The 18,164-nt window shown below is 39.6% G+C and overlaps 1 protein-coding gene across 11 annotated transcripts in view; it reads left to right on the top strand.

The window, feature by feature from the left end:
- The window catches only part of ATP13A3 (ATPase 13A3), a 96,076-nt gene that overhangs the window by 2,601 nt on the left and 75,311 nt on the right, over window positions 1-18,164 (top strand). The gene's annotated exons all lie outside the window — the stretch shown is intronic.

Genomic DNA, 18,164 nt, shown 5'->3' with positions numbered 1-18,164 from the left:
GTGGATAATAAGTGTGTGTTGGCAGCTATGGCATTTTGTAGTAGAGAAAGCATGGACTTGGGAATCAGACCTGAATTTTATTTCTGACTTTCTTAGCTAGTTGTTTGACTTTGACCAGTGCTACCAGTTATTGAGTAAGCTTACTGTATTCTATGTTTTGAATTATGCATTTGACATGAAGTGTCTCACTTAAACCCCATTTTACAGAAGAGGAAACTGATGTTCAGAGATGTTAGGTTGCCCAGAGTCACATACAGTTAACCTGATAAACCTAGTACTAGAAACCCCTGGTCACCTACAGTAACAGAGAGCTAGAATTCTGGCTGTCTTCAAAGTCCCTTATACTCTAAGTTGCTTAACTTCTCTGTTTTTCTTATTCCTTTTTTTTAGCTAACAAATAATACTTAATACCTCAGAGAGTTTTGAGGATTAGCTGAGGACATAATGTAAAGAAAGTAACACTCTTCCTGTCACATAATATATAGTAGTTCCTTTCACTCTTCCATTCCATTTACTTAATCAAGCTATGCTTGTATACCATGGTGATTTTGCAACCACTGTGAATATAAGGTCTTAAAATGTGAATATACTTTATTCCTAAGATTTATAGCAGTCCTAGGAGATGGGCTATGGTCAGATATGGGGGCACCCTGTGCAAGTTTGTCTTTATTCTGTATTTTTTTTCCCAGTGGTCTGGGTGATGGTGGAAATAAGAACTTGAAGCTGGAAATGACAAGGTGATTGTAATTTCTAAAATCTTGGAAGACAAATAAAATTTCAAAATTATCTTGATTGCTTGGTTTTTCTAAAGCTGGATTCTGTTCATGGGTATAATTGGTAACCTAAACTAACTATATAAGTACTAAGTGGGAGACTTTGTGAAGGGATCATAAATTGGAGTTGGCAACTTACCAATTATTAAAGACAACACATAAAATTTTTAAAACAATTCACAGTGGTAAGCTAAAAGAGGATATACAGTGGTGAGCTAAAAGGAGGATATGCAGTGTCTGATGTCTATGTGATACATCATTAGAATGTTTGTTCGGGGGATTTGAACATATTCTGAATGTGCCAGTTAGCTCCTCTGGTTAAATCCAGATAAGAGATAGCTGATGGGCCCTGACTAGTGTGGTTTAGTGATTAGAGCATCCCCCCAGGACCACACTGAATGGTCCTGGGTTTGATTCCCACCCTGGTCAAAGGTACATACCTGGGTTGCGTCTCCCCCTCTCTCCCCCTCTCTTCCTCTCCCCCACTCTGCCTCCCTCCCTTCTACTCTTCTCTGAAAAGCAATGGACAAAAAGAGATGGCTGATAGGATTTAGTTTTTGGTTTTAGAACATAGTTTGTCTGTTTGAAATGAAACTAACTGACCTACTGAGAGAGTAAATCTGTAGTCATCAAAAAACCATGTTCTAATGAACTAACCTGGCTTGTGCAGGAAACATACAAGAGGCAAGGAAATAATTATTAGAGTCTTCCTTGAGTTTTGTTGATCTTCATATTTTGAGAGTAAAGAAATAAGGGAGGATCAGAATTGGGGCGCATTTTTTTGAGATTTAGGTAAAAAAGTAAAAGGTTCTGGGAATATTTAACCTGGAGAAAAACTGGTGGTATTTATAAGGTAGAATGTCCTGAAGTTAACGGTAATAAGTAATTATAAAAGTTATGAGTTAGAAACATTTGTATTAATAAGATTAAAAATAGATGTAATGTGAAGTGTCAAGAAAAATGGTAATTGGACAAAATGATCCTTGTTATAATAGTAAGTTAAAAGTTACTTTATGGTAGTCAGTAAGAAGGGGAAAAAAAAATGGAATGAAAGAAAGGGAGAGCTGTTCAAATAATCAGATGTCTGAGAATGAGGAAAGTTGTTGATAGGGATTGGTGAAGTTTCCATAGAACAGTAACATCTTTGACCCAAAGGCTCATATTGGGGCCTTTCCTAGGTCTGAGATGGTAAAACATTAACTCAAATAGCAAACTTTAAGACTGCCAAATTAAAAAAAGGACTTATGTATCACAAGCTGTCTCCCCAAGGAAAGAGGCCATATTAGACCTATGGAAACAACTCCTGTGAGGCATGTTCCTTTCAAGGTACGGGTGAAACTGTATCTTTTGCCTCTTCCTGTCACCAAAGGTCACTCATTCTAGTATGAACTAAGAATGTAAGAAGCACCCTATGTTTGAAGTCTGTTTATATGTGTGAGATGGGATAGATTGAGTTGTAATCTCTTAATCAAAATTTCTCTCTTTTATTGACTCTCACTTATTCCCTATGGATCTTGCTTTTAAGTGATCTATTGACACTCAGATACTAGTTAAGTAAGAAATTAAATTTCTGGGTAAAGTGAGTTAACCGTGTAAAGTAGAATTTCCTGATTACATAATTTGGAACTTGCTGATATCTGTAGAATCTTTCTCAGAAATTTTAATTAAAAATAATTATAACTGTTGTGTTATATGAAAGACAGTTCTACCTCAACGATAGTAAGTTAGATTAATTGGCTCCTATTTTATTTAGTTTTTCACAAAGTAATTTGTGAGTTGTACATTGAAATAAAGAGGTATGGGGTTGGAAAATAATAATGCTGAATTTTCATAGATAGGTCATAGACTAGTCCCTTTTTACAGAAAAGGTAACTGATATCTGGAGAGGTGAGTGATGCTACTAAAGTATCTGGGATTAGAAGCTTCCTCTTAGTTGGGTGTTCTTTTCACCCTTGCCTTTATTTTGTACTCTAGTAATGGCATATCTCAAAACTCGGTGTGTGTGTATGTTTTATTTATTCCTACTGAGAACCAACTTTTAAGGGTTGCTTTTGATTACTTGATGGACTTCTATTACATTTTTAGTTATTTAAAAATAAGTCATGGAATAACTCCCACATATGTATTCCTGTTTTAATTTTCTTATATTTGTGAAATAGGTTGAAAAATACATTAGTTATTAGCTTAGTTTGATATAAATAAGTGATTTGGTTTCTAATTTTTTCTGATCTAAAGAACTGAGTAAAGTGATATCACCTTTTCTGTGGAGGCTTTGGGCCTAAATTCTCACTTATATTAAAAATTTTGTCAAAATGACCATTGAAACAATTCTTTAGGAAGGCACCAGTTTGAAAAAATGGTTAACTGATATATTGTTTTTTAGCCAGTTTTTCCTCCAGCTTTTAGAACAGGCTACCTTTTTGGTGAGCTGGATCATAATTGGCTGTGTGAGATACCATTTGACAGGTGAATATGTCTTTAGATTGGTTGAGAAACAGCATATTTACTCTCCATTGCACGCTTACTCTGGTGCAAGGATGTAGGGCAAGCATCCTGCCACCATTATTTAAAGTATTTTTCTCTCTTGCTTTTTTTTTTTTTTTTTAATATATTTTTATTGGTTTCAGAGAGGAAGGCAGAGGGAGGGAGAGATAGATAGAAGCATCCATGGTGAGAGAAGAATCATGGATCGGCTGCCTCCTGCAAGTCCCCCACTGGGGATTGAGCCCACAACCCGGGCATGTGCCCTTGACCTGAATCAAACCTGGGACCTTTCAGTTCGTAGGCCAAACGCTTTATCCACTGAGCCAAACTGACTAGGGCTCTCTTGCTTTTTTTTCTTTCTTTGCTGCAGCACAGATAGTTGAATGGGTATAATTAAATGCATATATAATGTGACTTCACACTGTAAGTAATGGAAAAAGAAACTAGATATTTATGAAAATCAGCTATCCCCCCAGGGTTATATCACACAAAGAACCTAGCATAATTAAAAAGCTAAGTAATAAAATTAGGAATATTGGGGAACTATTGGTACTTTGTATAATTCTGGGTTGATACTCAGCTACTTTCAGTGTTTTTAAGAATTGACTTTTTGCCTGGTGTGGTTTAGTGGTTGAACATAAACCCATGAACCAGGAGGTTATGGTTCAATTCCAGGTCAGGCACATGCCTGGATTGCCAGCTCAATCCCCAGTAGGAAGCGTGCGGGAGGCAGCCAGTTGATAATTCTCTCTCATCATTGATGCTTCTATCTCTGTCTCCCTCTCCCTTCCTCTCCAAAATCAATTAAAAAAAATTGTCTTTCTTACTGCTAACAAAATCTTCATTATTTTGAAAGACCTACATAAGTTGTTAATGTTTTCCATGGAATTTAAAGTGTCTGAACCTAATCATTCTTGGGATAGCACAGTAAGAAAACATAAGTCTTAGAGAGATTAAAAATGGTGGCAGAGTAAGTGGATTCTGCACGGATGTGCTCCCAGGAACAAACTGGAATTACAACTAAAATACAGAAAAACTTTCTGAATAATCAACGGAAAACTCGCAGGAGAGAACCCTGATACCCGAAGACCAAAAGTGGAGACCGCATAGAGACTGGTAGGTGGGGCTGGCTGGGTACCCACAGACAGCAACTGAAGTCTCAGAGAGATAACTCAGCTTTGAGGGGTTGCTACTGAGAACTGGGATCTAACCTCCAAGCTGGGCTCCCCAGCTGACACACCAAAACTGAGGAGGGTACCCATATAACATCTGGCTCTGAAAAGCAGTGGGGTGCTATCTGCCAGGGAGTAACAGCTGAAAATTCAGACACCCTCTTAAAAGGCCAATGCAGTAAACTCCCTGTGGAGCCACCCACCTTGTGTTCTGGCAGAGGGAGGGTGAAAAGGACTGGAGCTGTGAGAGCAGAAGCCAGGACAGGGGACTTGGGGGATAGAGCTCAGAAGGCAGACACCCCAGTCCTGGGCTGAGTCATTCCCTCATGTAGTGGAGGACATCTTTCCCACATAGACGTTTGCCTTGCCTGGGGGAAAGACAGTTGACACACCCTATTGGAAAACACCTTTCCCTGAGGCCACTTAAGAGGTTAAAAATAGCAGTTAGCCTCCAGGCAGAAGCAACTTCCCCACCCTGTTGAAAAAAAAACTCATCACACCCTAGGACGATTGCCTGGGGGGCAATTCAGGTCAGAATCCTATCAGTCTGTAGGCAGAGGTGGTTTCTGGAGGCTTTGAGTCTTTGTCTGATCTAATTAGTCAGAAACAGCCTGTACCAGGTGTACCGGTTAATAATTCGGATCTTGTAATCAAAGAAAACACGATAATTTCAAGAGGAACGTCAAAAGTGCTTTATTCAGCCAAAACCGGTTTGGCTCAGTGGATAGAGCGTCGGCCTGCGGACTGAAAGGTCCCAGGTTCGATTCCGGTCAAGGGCATGTACCTTGGTTGCGGGCACATCCCCGGTAGGGGGTGCGCAGGAGGCAGCTGGTCGGTGTTTCTCTCTCATCGATGTTTCTAGCTCTCTATCTCTCTCCCTTCCTCTCTGTAAAAAATCAATAAAATATATATTTTTTAAAAAAGTGCTTTATTCAAAGTGATGTCCATCGCTAGCTACCCATTTCCCCCATCTTTCAGGTAATTTGTGAATACCGTCCCAATAGAACTTTTCTTGTTTTGAGGCAAACCATTTAGACCCAATTTTCTAGGTTTTAGAAGCTCATAGTACACACCACACTGTCCTGATCCCACCCAAAGCAGAGCATTGTCTTCTTTCCAAAGTGATTTGGCCTTGCAGTTGATGTTGATAGTTGACCTGGATCAACCCATGATTTTGTGCATTTTGGATTCTCAACATAAATCCACTTTTCATCACCAGTCACAATTTGATGCCCGAAAGACTTTCTTTCGTGCCGTTGAAGCAACATTTTACTGATAACTTTGCGGTTTTCTATTTGTCTTTCGTTCAGTTGATGTGGCACCCATTTTTCTTCCTTTAAAATCTTTCCCATTGCTTGTAAATGATCACAAATTGTTTGCTGAGCAACGTTTAATCTTTCTGCAGGTTGTTTTTGAGTTTGACACGCATCTTTGTCCAGTAATGCTTATCATTGTTGATCTTCAAACTTTTTTGGTTGACCTGGGCGTTCTTTGTCTTTCACATCGAAATCATCAATTTAAAGTGTTTAAACCAGTGTTCACAAGTATTTTGAGATGGAGCATGTTCACCATAAGCTTCCTGAAGTATACGATAACTTTCAGCAGCACTTTTCTTCAAAATAACGTAATGAATTAAAACTTCCCACAAATGCCCTTTTTATTGGGCATGAAATTCGACATTTTTAAGTGTAAAAATATCTATCATGTTAACACCTTCTGAAAATTTGATATATGAAGTTTTGAAGCTTGCTGTCAATACAACAAAATAGCATACATATCAAATCGCATATACTAGTATATCAACATATGTGTAACTTCATCTATTGAAAAAAATTCGCGTTATTAACTGGTACACCTGATAACACTGCTCTGCACTAGAGATTGAGAGGTATAGAGGATCTACCTAATACGTAGTCACAAACCCAAACAGAAAGCCATAATGAAGAGACAAAGAAACAACCCCCAAATGAAAGAACTAGAGCTGCAGTTTGCCGACCACTGCTCCAGGAGAAGAGATAAATGAAGCAGAGATAAGAAATTTATCTGAATCAGAGTTCAAAGTAATGATGGTAAAAATGCTCAACAGCATGAAAAAAGATATAGTAAGTATGAAAAAAGAACAGTCTAAGATAAAGAATGACATAACACAAAGAACACATTGGAAGGAATACACAGCAGATTAGGGGAAGCTGAGGATCGAATCAGTCAATTAGAAGACAAGAGTTGAAGATAGCACTCAATCAGAGAACCAAAAATAAAAAGCAATTGTGAAAACACAGTCTTTTAAAAGACATGGTGGCTAAAGATGCACTGGGAAAGTGCATGGTATGTTGGTTAAAATGTAGGTTTCAGAGCCATTGACAAGCCATTTTGTATTGCAGCCTCATCACTTACTGGCTCTGCAGTATGGGTCAAGTCACTTACCTTTTTTTTTTTTTAAAATTTTTCATTTGCTGAATGGAAGTAATAAAATCTACCAGAGTATTGAGGATAAGAGGCTCAGTAAATGGTAATTTACTATTTGTTTTATTAGTCACTAGAGTCCCAGTGCATGAATTTGTGCATGGGTGGGGTCCCTTGGCCTGGCCAGCGATCAGGGTCAATTGGGGCTGTCTTGCCCAGTCCTGATTGGGGCCGATGGGGGCTGGCCGGCTGGGGAGGGACCGCGGGAGCACTCCAGGGCATGTCCAGCCTGTCTTGCCTAGTCCTGATCAGCTGGACCTCAGCAACAAGCTAACCTACTGATTGGAGCATGTGGCCCCTGGTGGTCAGTGAATGTCATAGCTATTGGTTGAGCAGTCGACTGAATGGTCAACCGATCCGTCAGACACTTAGCATATTAGGCTTTTATATATATACTAGTGGCCCGGTGCATGAAATTCGTGCAGGGGGGGTGAGTTCCCTCAGCCCAGCTTGCACCCTCTCCAATTGGGGACCCCTTGGGGGATGTCTGACTGCTGATTTAGGCCTGATCCCACAGGCAGACGGACATCCCTCTCGCAATCTGGGACCGCTGGCTCCTAACTGCTCACCTGCCTGATAGCCCCTAACTACCTTTGCCTGCCTGCCTGATCACCCCTAACCCCTCTGCCTGCCTGCCTGATCGCCCCTAACCTCTCTCTGCCTGATTGCCCCTAACTGCCTCTGCCTGCCTGATCACCCCTAACTGCCCTTCCCCTGCCGGCCTGATCTCGCCCCCAACTGCCCTCCCCTGCCAGCCTGATCTCGCCCCCCAACTGCCCTTCCCTGTCAGCCTGATCGCTTCTAACTGCTTTGCCTTGGCCCCCACCACCATGGCTTTGTCTGGAAGGAAGTCGGACGCCCAGAAGATGGCCGTTCAACCCGGTCTAATTAGCAATTACCCTTTTATTAGTATAGACTAGAGGCCCAGTGCACGAATTCGTGCATAGGTGGTGTCTCAGCCGATTGGGGCCGGCCGACTGGGGGGGGGGGGAGACCACGGGAGGTTGGCTGGCCTGGGGGAGGGACCGCAGGAGGTTGGCCGGTTGTAGGAGGTTGGCTGTGGTAGTGCACTGACCACCAGGGGGCAGCTCCTGTGTTGAGCTGCCCCCTGGTGGTCAGTGCTCATCATAGCTACTGTCCAGTCATTTGGTCGTAATGATCACTTAGCCTTTTACACATATATATAGAGAGAGTAGATATTTAACATATTCAAAACAAGTTGTATATGTGTGTGTGAGGATTGATTTTTGTTTTGTTTTGTTGTTAATCCTTACCTGAGAATATTTTTTCCATTGATTTTCAGAGAGAGTGGAAGGGAGGGGGAGAGACAGAGAGAAACATTGATGTGAGGGAGAGGCAGACACATGGATTGGTTGCCTCTGACAGGCATTCCGGCGGGGGGCTGGGGATGGAGCCTGCAGCTGAGGTACGTGCCCCATCGAATTGAACCCGAGATCCTTCAGTCCACGGGCTGACGCTCCAACCACTGAGCCAAACTGGCCAGGACAAGGATCGCTTTTAGTGGAGCAGCAGGCAATAATGACATGGTTTTTTATTCAGGCTTTTCATAGCAAAAATACCATGATTTTGCATTGTTTTAACAACATCCTGAAAAACTCAAAATGTTGTATTAGCTCTGGTGTACATTTTATGTGTGTTTTTGTGTTTCTGGGTGTGTGTGTGTGTTACATTCCTCCCTCCCCTTCTATGAGTTACTGTTACCCATTATCTCTCCCTGACCATATTATAAAATTAAAAAGCATTTTTAATTGTATGTATTCAATAGGACTATATGTACCTTATTTTCATTAATACTGATTAGTGAAATTAATCTTTTCTTTAAAAAGAAGAATTGAAATATTTACTTCTGTGGTCTTTGGTTAATTTGCCTTCCTCCTTCCCTTCACCTCCCTCCCTCCCTCCCTCCCTTCCTCCATTCCTCCCTCCCTCTCACCAGAAGATTTTTTTCCCATTGCTTTTTAGAGAGAGTGGAAGGAAGGGAAGGAGGGAGGGAGGGAGAGAGACACATTGCTTGGTTGCCTCCCGCATGAGCCAGACCCACATACTTGCCCTTGACCAGGAATTGAACCCACAACCCTATGATATGCATGCTGATGCTCTAACCACTTAGCAACGCTTGCCAGGGCTGTGTTGACTTCTTTAAAACAGTGATGGGCAGGCAACCTTTTGAGCTTGGTGTGTCAAACTTCGCCAAAAAACTGAGCATAACTCGGGTAGTGTGTCACTTTGAGGAAAAAACTAACTCCAAGACTCTAGTCGCAAATGTTTCATCCTCAGGAGCAGCAAATGTTTCATCCTCGGCATGCGGCCGCATGTCATCAGAAATGGCTACGCGTGTCAGTGCTGACATGCGTGTCATAGGTTCGCCATCACTGCTTTAAAACATGGGTTACTTGTTCTTCATAGATCCAAGATTTTTATTCATCTCTAGATTATGTTTGAGCTTCTTAAGGCATCAGTTTTTAAAGCTTATTTATAACTAGAGGCCCGATGCATGACGATTCATGCAAGAATGGATGGACCTTCCTTTTCCTGGCTGCTGGCACCGCCTTCGCTCTGGCCGGAGCCGCCTTTCTGCTTCAGTTCGGAGCTGCCTTCCTGCCTTCCCACGCTGCCCAGAGGCTCGGAGCGGCTGGGGTGGTGCTGCGGGATGCCTGTGTTGTTGCCATGGCGACAACGCAAGTGTCTCGCCCCACCCCTGGCCGCTCAGCGCCCACATATGCAAATTAACCCACCATCTTTGTTGGGTTAATTTGCATACTCCTGATTGGCTGGTGGGCGTTGCGAAGATACTGTCAATTAGCATATTACTTTTATTAGGTAGATTAACTTTTGTCCATAATTTCCTAAAGTTTCTCTTTAAAAATTCTCTTTCCTTGTGTTTTCTTTTAAAAAAAAAATATTTTATTGATTTTTTTACAGAGAGGAAGGGAGGGGGATAGACAGTTAGAAACATCGATGAGAGAGAAACATCTATCAGCTGCCTCCTGCACACCTACTGGGAATGTGCCTGCAACCAAGGTACATGCCCTTGACCGGAATCGAACCTGGGACCCTTGAGTCCGCAGGCCGCCACTCTATCCACTAAGCCAAACCGGTCAGGGCTTCCTTGTATTTTCTCAAGCAGAAGAGATGGGATTCTTATTTACATGCCAATTATAATAATATAATTTAGTTTGCTAAGTAAAATGTAAAGTACTACAGATAAGTAGCCTACTGGTGTCTGGAGCACTTAATTATTTGAAAGACTAGAATAACCTACCAAATTCTTAGTTAAAATTTTATTTCATGGATCCTTTTGATATTGAAATAGGCTTTTTATAATTATCACTGCCTTATAGTCAGTTGATGAATAATTTTGATCTAACCCATGGTTGTTTTCTGTCCATTTTTTGGTAAGAAGAAGAATATAATAACCTGCTTCATTTAGTCAGGTTCAAAAGTGTCTTAATGTGTTGTTTTCCTTGAATCCTTTCTTGTCTCTGGTGCAGCCCATTGTGAATGACCCTGATGTTCCACTAAAAGTTGTGGCAGTTATAATTATTGTAATGCATAAGAGTTGTGATCCTATTAGTCATAAGGAAGGAGGCATGGTTAGGCCCTCTTGGTTATGCCCTTAGAATTGTGTTGGCGCATCTAACTGTTCAATACTTTTTTAGTTGCTGTATGTGCCAAGCACTGGGCTAGACTCTGGGTATGTATTGATGAGTGAGTTCTGCCATCTTAGAAAATGTGCTGTTGCATTGCACAAGTCTAGAGGACATCATTTACATTATATTCTTTGGAATGTGGCCCTTTGGCCTGCCCTTGGGTCTCTTTCAGTTGGAAAATGTTCAGAATCTCCATTGAGTACAAGTTAATCTATATCTTTATCATGTCAAATAAGGCCCTCATCATAATCTGGTCCTGTCCCATATTTTTGTGTGTGTTATAGGTGCTTTTTTATTTTTATATGCCTTTATTGATTTCAGAGAATAAAGGAGAGAGGGAGAGAGAAACATCAATGATGAGAGAGAATCACTGAGCTACTGCCTCCTGCACACTCTCCACTGGGGATCTAGCCCACAACCCGGGTATGTGCCCTGACCGGTAATCGAGCTGTGACTTCCTGGTTCATAGGTTGATGCCCAACCACCGAGCCACGCTGGCCGGGCTATTTTATTTTATTTCTTATTTATTTACTTTAATTGAATTTATTGGAGTGACATTGATTCACAAAAGCACTTGGGTTTCAAGTGTACAACTCAGTAAAACATCATCTGTACACTGCATTTTGTGTCCACCACTCCAATCAAAGTCTCTTTCCATTCCCATTTACCCCCCGGGGCCCCTTTGCCCATCTCTACCTACCCTCACCCCCATTCCCTCTGGCTGTCATCACACTGTCTGAGTCTATGTGTTATGTATACATATTCTTGGTTAATCCCTTCATCTTCTTTCATCCACTCCCCCAATTCCTCTCCCCTCTGACAGCTGTCAGTCTGTTCCATGACTCTGTTTCTATTTTGTTAGTCAGTTTATTTTGTTCATTAGATTCCACATATAAGTGAGATCATATGGTATTTGTCTTTCTCGGACTTTATTTCTCTTAGCATAATCTTTTTTCTTTTTTTTTAGCTCCATTTCTGGGCTTTCCCCAGAGGCCACCCTGTGTTCTAGACAGTTTAAGTAACTTGTATTCCTGACATTTTTTAGAATTTCTCACTCAGTACTTCTGTATATGGTAATTCCTTTGCTTGGATTACATCCCTCTGTTATTTCCCCTCTTTTGGCTGCTTTTTTGCTTGATGTGCTTCACACCTTCACGTTCTCCAGTCTTTTCTGTCCTCTCTCCTCCTCCCATGATACCTACTTTATTGCAGCACTCATCCATTTTGTGTGATATACTAGTGTGTTTGCTCACTTGCCTGACTTGTGTTTTAGAATTGGCTCCTTGAGGTTAGAAATTTAATCTGTGTAACCTCCAGCATTTAGCACAGTACTTGACACATGAAGACAGTGACATTCTAACAAATTACTTTCTATGAAATCACAAGTGGTGATTTTTGCTAGAATGCTAATTGATTATTTACAGACTTATTTTGTAATATTAGGATACTTGGTCAACATTTTGGTTTTCTCAATTAATTTTGCTTTTCTTAAATCAAGCAATAATCTGGAGTTAGATTTCAAGATACTACTTAGTGAGGATAAAGGCACTGTTTTAAGTTAATTGGTGAACATGTTGGTGAAACTTTCTGTCTATAGTAATGAAAAATTGACTATAACATAACTTTTTTCAAAAATTAAACATAACTTTCCAATCCAAGAAGAACAGGTGATCTGTAAGATCGCTGTAGCACCAGTTCCATCTGTTTCTGCCAGTAGCTCTGACTCTGGCTACTGTGCAAGAGGTTAAAAAGTGGAACACTTCAGGGGACTAAGTCAGGAAGACTTCCAGACTCTTATGGGTCATCCTGTAAGTGGAGCTATGTCCACTCCCCACATCTGCTCCATACTGTATTTTATTTTGTTACTTATGTTACAGAATAGTGAGAAGCTAGGAAAATTCCAGGGCAGGAGGAATAGGGAAACTGAGACAAGGAAATTAAATAAAGCCAAACAGTTTAGGCAGCTTGCAGCCAGTTTGCAGCAGAATCTTATCTTGAGAACAAATGGCTAATACCTAAGATAAATCTCTAAATGTTGTAGGCACCAGAAACACTAGAAAAGGTGTTATCTGACAACCCCCTGAGTTGAAGAGAGAGGGCTGTCCCCTCCTTGGTTCTTATTAGTCTCCTGAGAAAGAATTCAAGTGGGTGATCTCAGATGGTGGTGGTGTAGTAAAGCAAATTTATTAAAGAAATAAAGCAAATAAATGTATTAAAGAAGCAAGGCAAACAAATTTTATCAAAATACTAGGGGCCCAGTACACGAAAATTTGTGCACTGGCGAGGGGGGCATCCCTCAGCCTGGTCTGCCCCCTCTCACAGTCCGGGAGCCCTCAAGGATGTCCTACTGATGGCTTAGGCCCACTCCCCACGGAGCCACTGTCTGGCCTCCCTCTGCGGGAGGCAACTGGGCTGATCAGGGGAGGGCACTGCCCCTATCACCCCACTCATGGCTGCCTAAGCCCACGGCTGCCTGAGCCTCAGGCCTCGCAGCTGCTCTGGCTTTGTCCAGATGGACATCCGGAAGACGTCTGCTCTAATTATCATATTAGCCTTTTATTAGTATAGATTTTTGGCTTAAGAAGTACAGATGGGCTTCCTAGCTAGTCTGAGGAGTGCTGCCTGGTAGAGGTTTGGCTTTTTATACTCTTTTGTCGTCTATAGGTTTAAAATTCCAAGATAGGTTGAATATCTAGTACAGACTAGATCTCAAGGTCTCCCTTTTACTTTATTTATGGCTCTCCCAGAATTTATGAGAAGCATTTAACAACTTTATCTTGACATGCTCCAAGACTGCTGGCTTCTCTGTTTAAACAGTGAGATGAAAACTCCCTCTTCTTTCCCTCCTTGTTTAGTGGGTGAGATAAACTCTCCCTTCTCTCCTTCTCTCTCTCCTCCTGCTGCCTTGACAATTCCATGGTGATTTATGCTATGTATTCTCTGGTTAGGGAAAAGAGGCATAGGTAGGTTAATAGTGCCATTTTTGGGCCCTGGTGATGTTACAAAGAGAGAAGCCTGGAGAAAACTAGTACTAGTTAAGAAGTGGGCAGAGGAAGTGGAGGCTTGAGGAATATTAAAAATTAAGCGGGCAGAGGAAGTAGAAGCTTCCTACCTGACTACCTGCTACACAACCCAGGCTAGCTTAATGTGGCATGTAATTCAGCTTTATTGTGGGAGTATAAAGGTCATTCATGGGTTATCTTGGGAGCCTAGTCACTACTTTCTTATGAAGTAGCTAAAAGCAGGATGCAGCTTAGATGAAACTGTTTTTTGCTATTGGCGGATGACCATCCTCATGCACATGCATGCACATGCTCAAAGTTGGTCTCAACTGTTCAGAGTATTGTCTATTTTGGTTGAATAAAGTGCATTCTTACTCAGATATGTAAAAAAATAGAGCAGCAAAGTGGAGAAGGGCCAGGATGAGAGGAGGGGTGGGGATAGGGTAAAGGAAAGAGGAGAGAAGGAAAAAAAGAGAACAGAAGAAAACTTTGAGAATTATACTTCTAAGTCTTTAGTATGTTTAGGAGTTATACATAGATCCCAGAGATGTTCAGTTTTTTTATTAACAGCAAACCCCAAAATAATTTTTTTCATTACTCAACATGGTTTACTTTAGGATTATTATATTTGCAAGAAAGAAAAATCAATTTTATTCATGATTTATATTACAGTATGCTCCACATTGCATTTTTTCTGACCTTATGAAGACCCAAACACAAAGAAGCACAAAATCACTAGCAAACTATTCTGCACAAAAAGTACAATCCTACAAATTTACAATTATAAATGATAGGCACTAAGATCAACTTCTAAAAATTATGTTCCCTAGGCAGTTTGGCTCTTGGATAGAGCGTCAGCTCATGGACTGAAGGATACCACCAGGTTCAATTCTGGTCAAGGACATGCACCTTGGTTGCAGGCTCAGTTCCTGGCCAGTCAGGCCACAGGCGAATGCGGAAGGCAACCAATTAATGTGTCTCTCTCACATTGATGTTTCTCTCTGTCTTTCCCCCTCCTTTCCACTATCTAAAAATCAATGGGAAAATGTCCTTGAGTGAAGATTAACAATAATGACAAAAATAAAATACAATTATGTTAATTAGCCTTTTTCAACTTTACTCCTTTTTCCCAGTTTGAAACCCAGCCATGTTGACTCAGCATAGGAAGAAAGTACAAAGGCCTTAGAATCTGCCTTTAACAAATGTTTTAAAAATACAGCACTTTAAATTCCTGTTGAAGAGGATAATGGTCTTTCTCATGGTGCAACCATTATAGAAATCTGAACTTTCTCATTTTCTGTGGTCATTCTGTAATAAGGATTTTTTAACAAATCAATATATTTGGGTAATGTGCCAACCACAATAAAAATAACTGACATTTATACAAGGACTTTTAGTTTACAAAATATTTCTACAGGCATTATCTACTTTACTTATTATTTCCAATCAATATTGCCTTTTCAAAACGGGAAAAAAATCTTCACTTAATCAAAATTAGCATTTTTTATATTTGCTAGAAAGTCAAGCATGGAGGGACTTTATATCAGAAAGTTTTACCAACAAATTAAGGAATGAAATGTAGACAGCAGCATCTTTCAAGGGTCTGTTTTCCAACAATACATTTGAAAGCCAAGTGAAAAGTATGAATCTTAGAATAATGAATGTTTAAATTTCAAATACTGTCTTTTAAATTGCCACTAGAAATGTATAGTTACTAGGGATTTGAATTAATAGCATTATAGTTTAGAAGTGTCACTAATTTGCATTAGAATGGGATAAACATTGATTTATATTTTAACAACAACAATAAAAAAACAACACCTCATTTTACACCTGAATTTAAAAGTGTAATTTTTAGTTAGGGGAGTTAGGCTCACTTATAAATTTGGTTTGTTTATTCAAGCTGTTATTAGAACTCTTGATTTGAGAGTTCCTATTCTATTAGATACCCATGCCACACAAATTCTTTTGTGCTTGTTTGAAAATACCCTTGTTTGTTTCAACTAGGTTATTTTACTCTTGCCTCCAAAGGAAAAGAAAAAAAAAAAGCACAAAACTTTTACTTATTTCATAAGTCTAACAATGCAGAGGAATTTGAAGAAATGGTTAATGGTAGCATGTATGTATAGGTACAAGTGACATGAATTTCTAATTAGGTTTGTTGGATCAAAGTTTATGGGGATCTTAAATTTTAATATCAGTTGGTTTTCCAAAAAGGTGCACTCCTGACAGCAACATTTAAGGGTGCTTTTTTTTGCCAGCTATAGGCAGGTAATGTTTTACCATGTAATTTTAAACTTCATCTTGTTTTCTTATAGGTTTATGAGCTTTTTAATTATTACTGTTCTTCCTTGCTCCACAATATTGCAAGATCCCTAAATTCTAGTGTCAGACAATTGTGAATTTGGGAGTAATCTATAGTATAAAGGGAATAATAATGTACCTGTTTTCCTCCCCCTCCCCATTTGTCATTTGTTTTGTGTTCATTGCATGTCTTACATTTCTATTGAGACACATGAAACAGGCTCTATTATATAGAAAACTCTTACTTTTCCATATTAGTACCTCCAGTGGTACTAAAAAAATCTTCTATAACTTATTCTTAACAACACTTGATCAGCAGTTGCTCTGTGAAGACTGGAGAAAACTGTCAGCCTCTCTCCTTACCAGTGTTGGAATGTCACCTACTGGTGGAAGAGTGTAACAGCAGGTTATATACAAAGGCAGTACTTGCCTAGGTAAAAACTTTCGTGGTTGGATTGTAACGGAAGTATTATTACAACTGCCTCATTTTAGTGAAGAAGTTGAAACCAAGTCATTTGAAGGAACTTGCAAATAGTCATGTTACATTGTCATTTAAAGACAAGTTAAAGCTGCTTCTAGAATTCTCTACTTTTTACATTTGTTTTTGTTTTGTATTATGTATTTTGGGGAAAAATTGTATATCTCCTGTTCCTAATATGGTAATGAATATGGCATATATGTTCACTTAATGCTTATAAATTAATTAATTTGATAAAATAATTTTGGATATGCTGCTACTGTACTTGTGCTGTGTCACTGGCTAGTACTTCTCAGTGGAGCCAAAATGTGTTAGGAATATAAAAAGAAATATAAACAGCTAGCTGTAGCTTACTAGAAATATACATGTTAAAGGAATCTTCAAAATGACTACTTGCCCAGAGTGGTCACTTCGTAAGTTATATAAATGTCTAATCACTATATTGTACACCTGAAACTAATGAAATACTGTATATCAACTATAATTGAAAAAAAAATATTTAAACACACTTGCCTGGTCTAAAGTAACTTAATTAAGAGTGAGATCCAGAGAATCTGGAGAATAGTCTGGTAGAGCACCATGAAGTGCTTTGGAGATTCTACAAGTCCAGACCCACGGTTGACCATGCATTGTAGAATTAGAAGTTAATTATTTAAAAAATATTATTACATCCCTGCCAGGCATGGCTCATTGGTTGACCTGTGAACCAGGAGGTCATGGTTCGATTCCCGGTCAGGGTACATGCCCAGGTTGTGGGCTTGATCCCCAGTGAGGGGCGTGCAGGAGGCAGCTCATAAATGATTCTCTCTCATCATTGATGTTTCTCTCTCTCTCTCTCTCTCTCTCTCTCTCTCTCTCTCCCTCCCTCTCTCCTCCTCTCTCCTCCCTCTCCCTTTCTCTCTGAAATCAATAAAAAATCATTACATGTACGTGGTTAAAGTATTCAAAAAGCACTAAAGCTTCTCCCTCACTTCTACCCAAACACACTGTTCCCACTGGTAGCCAAGTTTATAACTCTTAATGTTCTTAATATTGATTTCTGTGACAGATAATTGCATTATCTTTCCTAATTAGAACTTATTTTGTTATAACTATCACATTGTTTTGTAACATACAAAAAAGTGTAAGTATACAAAGACTACACCTTACAAATGTAAATACAGTCTTGCTTTGGTGTATGTTGGATACAATGGTCTTCCTTAAGTCTAAACACAGAAACAAAAGCATGTATTATAAGAGAAAGTCCAAGATGGGAAGTGATAAAATGGGTATTGAGTGGAGCTTTGTTAAAATTTAGCTGGTATCCCTGTAAAATTTCCATGTATTCATTAAATTATATTATGTCATTCTTATTGTTAGGAGCTGACTTGAAGTAGTAAGTCTTGTCCTCATAAAGAGTTATCATAATTTGGTTACTGTAATAGGGAGATTGGGTCTCTCCCCCCCCCCCCACTTTTATACATACATTTGTATAGATACTAAAGTTGGAGTGGTTTAATGAGTAGAGTAAGGATTATGTATGTATTAGGGTACTTTTATTCCAATTGTGAAGGCAGAACCTCTTTTTTTGACAATGAAATATTGAGAATGCTAGCTGTGCTGTTTATTACTTCACGATCTTTAAAAACATATTTTGCTGAGTGGTCCTTAGAGGTTTGGGGATTTCTATGCCTATTGAGACCAACTCATCTTGTTTTAGGAAATGAAATATGACTAACTCTTATCCTAGGTTAAAGATGTACTTAAATGGTTAAACTATTTAAATGGTTCCTAGTAACTATATAATGGGAATAATAAGTAAACTTAAAAAAATTAGT

This window comes from Eptesicus fuscus, chromosome 3 (genome assembly GCF_027574615.1).
Source record: "Eptesicus fuscus isolate TK198812 chromosome 3, DD_ASM_mEF_20220401, whole genome shotgun sequence".
NCBI classification, from domain to species: Eukaryota; Metazoa; Chordata; class Mammalia; order Chiroptera; family Vespertilionidae; genus Eptesicus; species Eptesicus fuscus.
The sequence above is the reverse complement of the archived record's forward strand: the minus strand, read 5'-3'. Positions and strand labels throughout refer to the sequence as shown.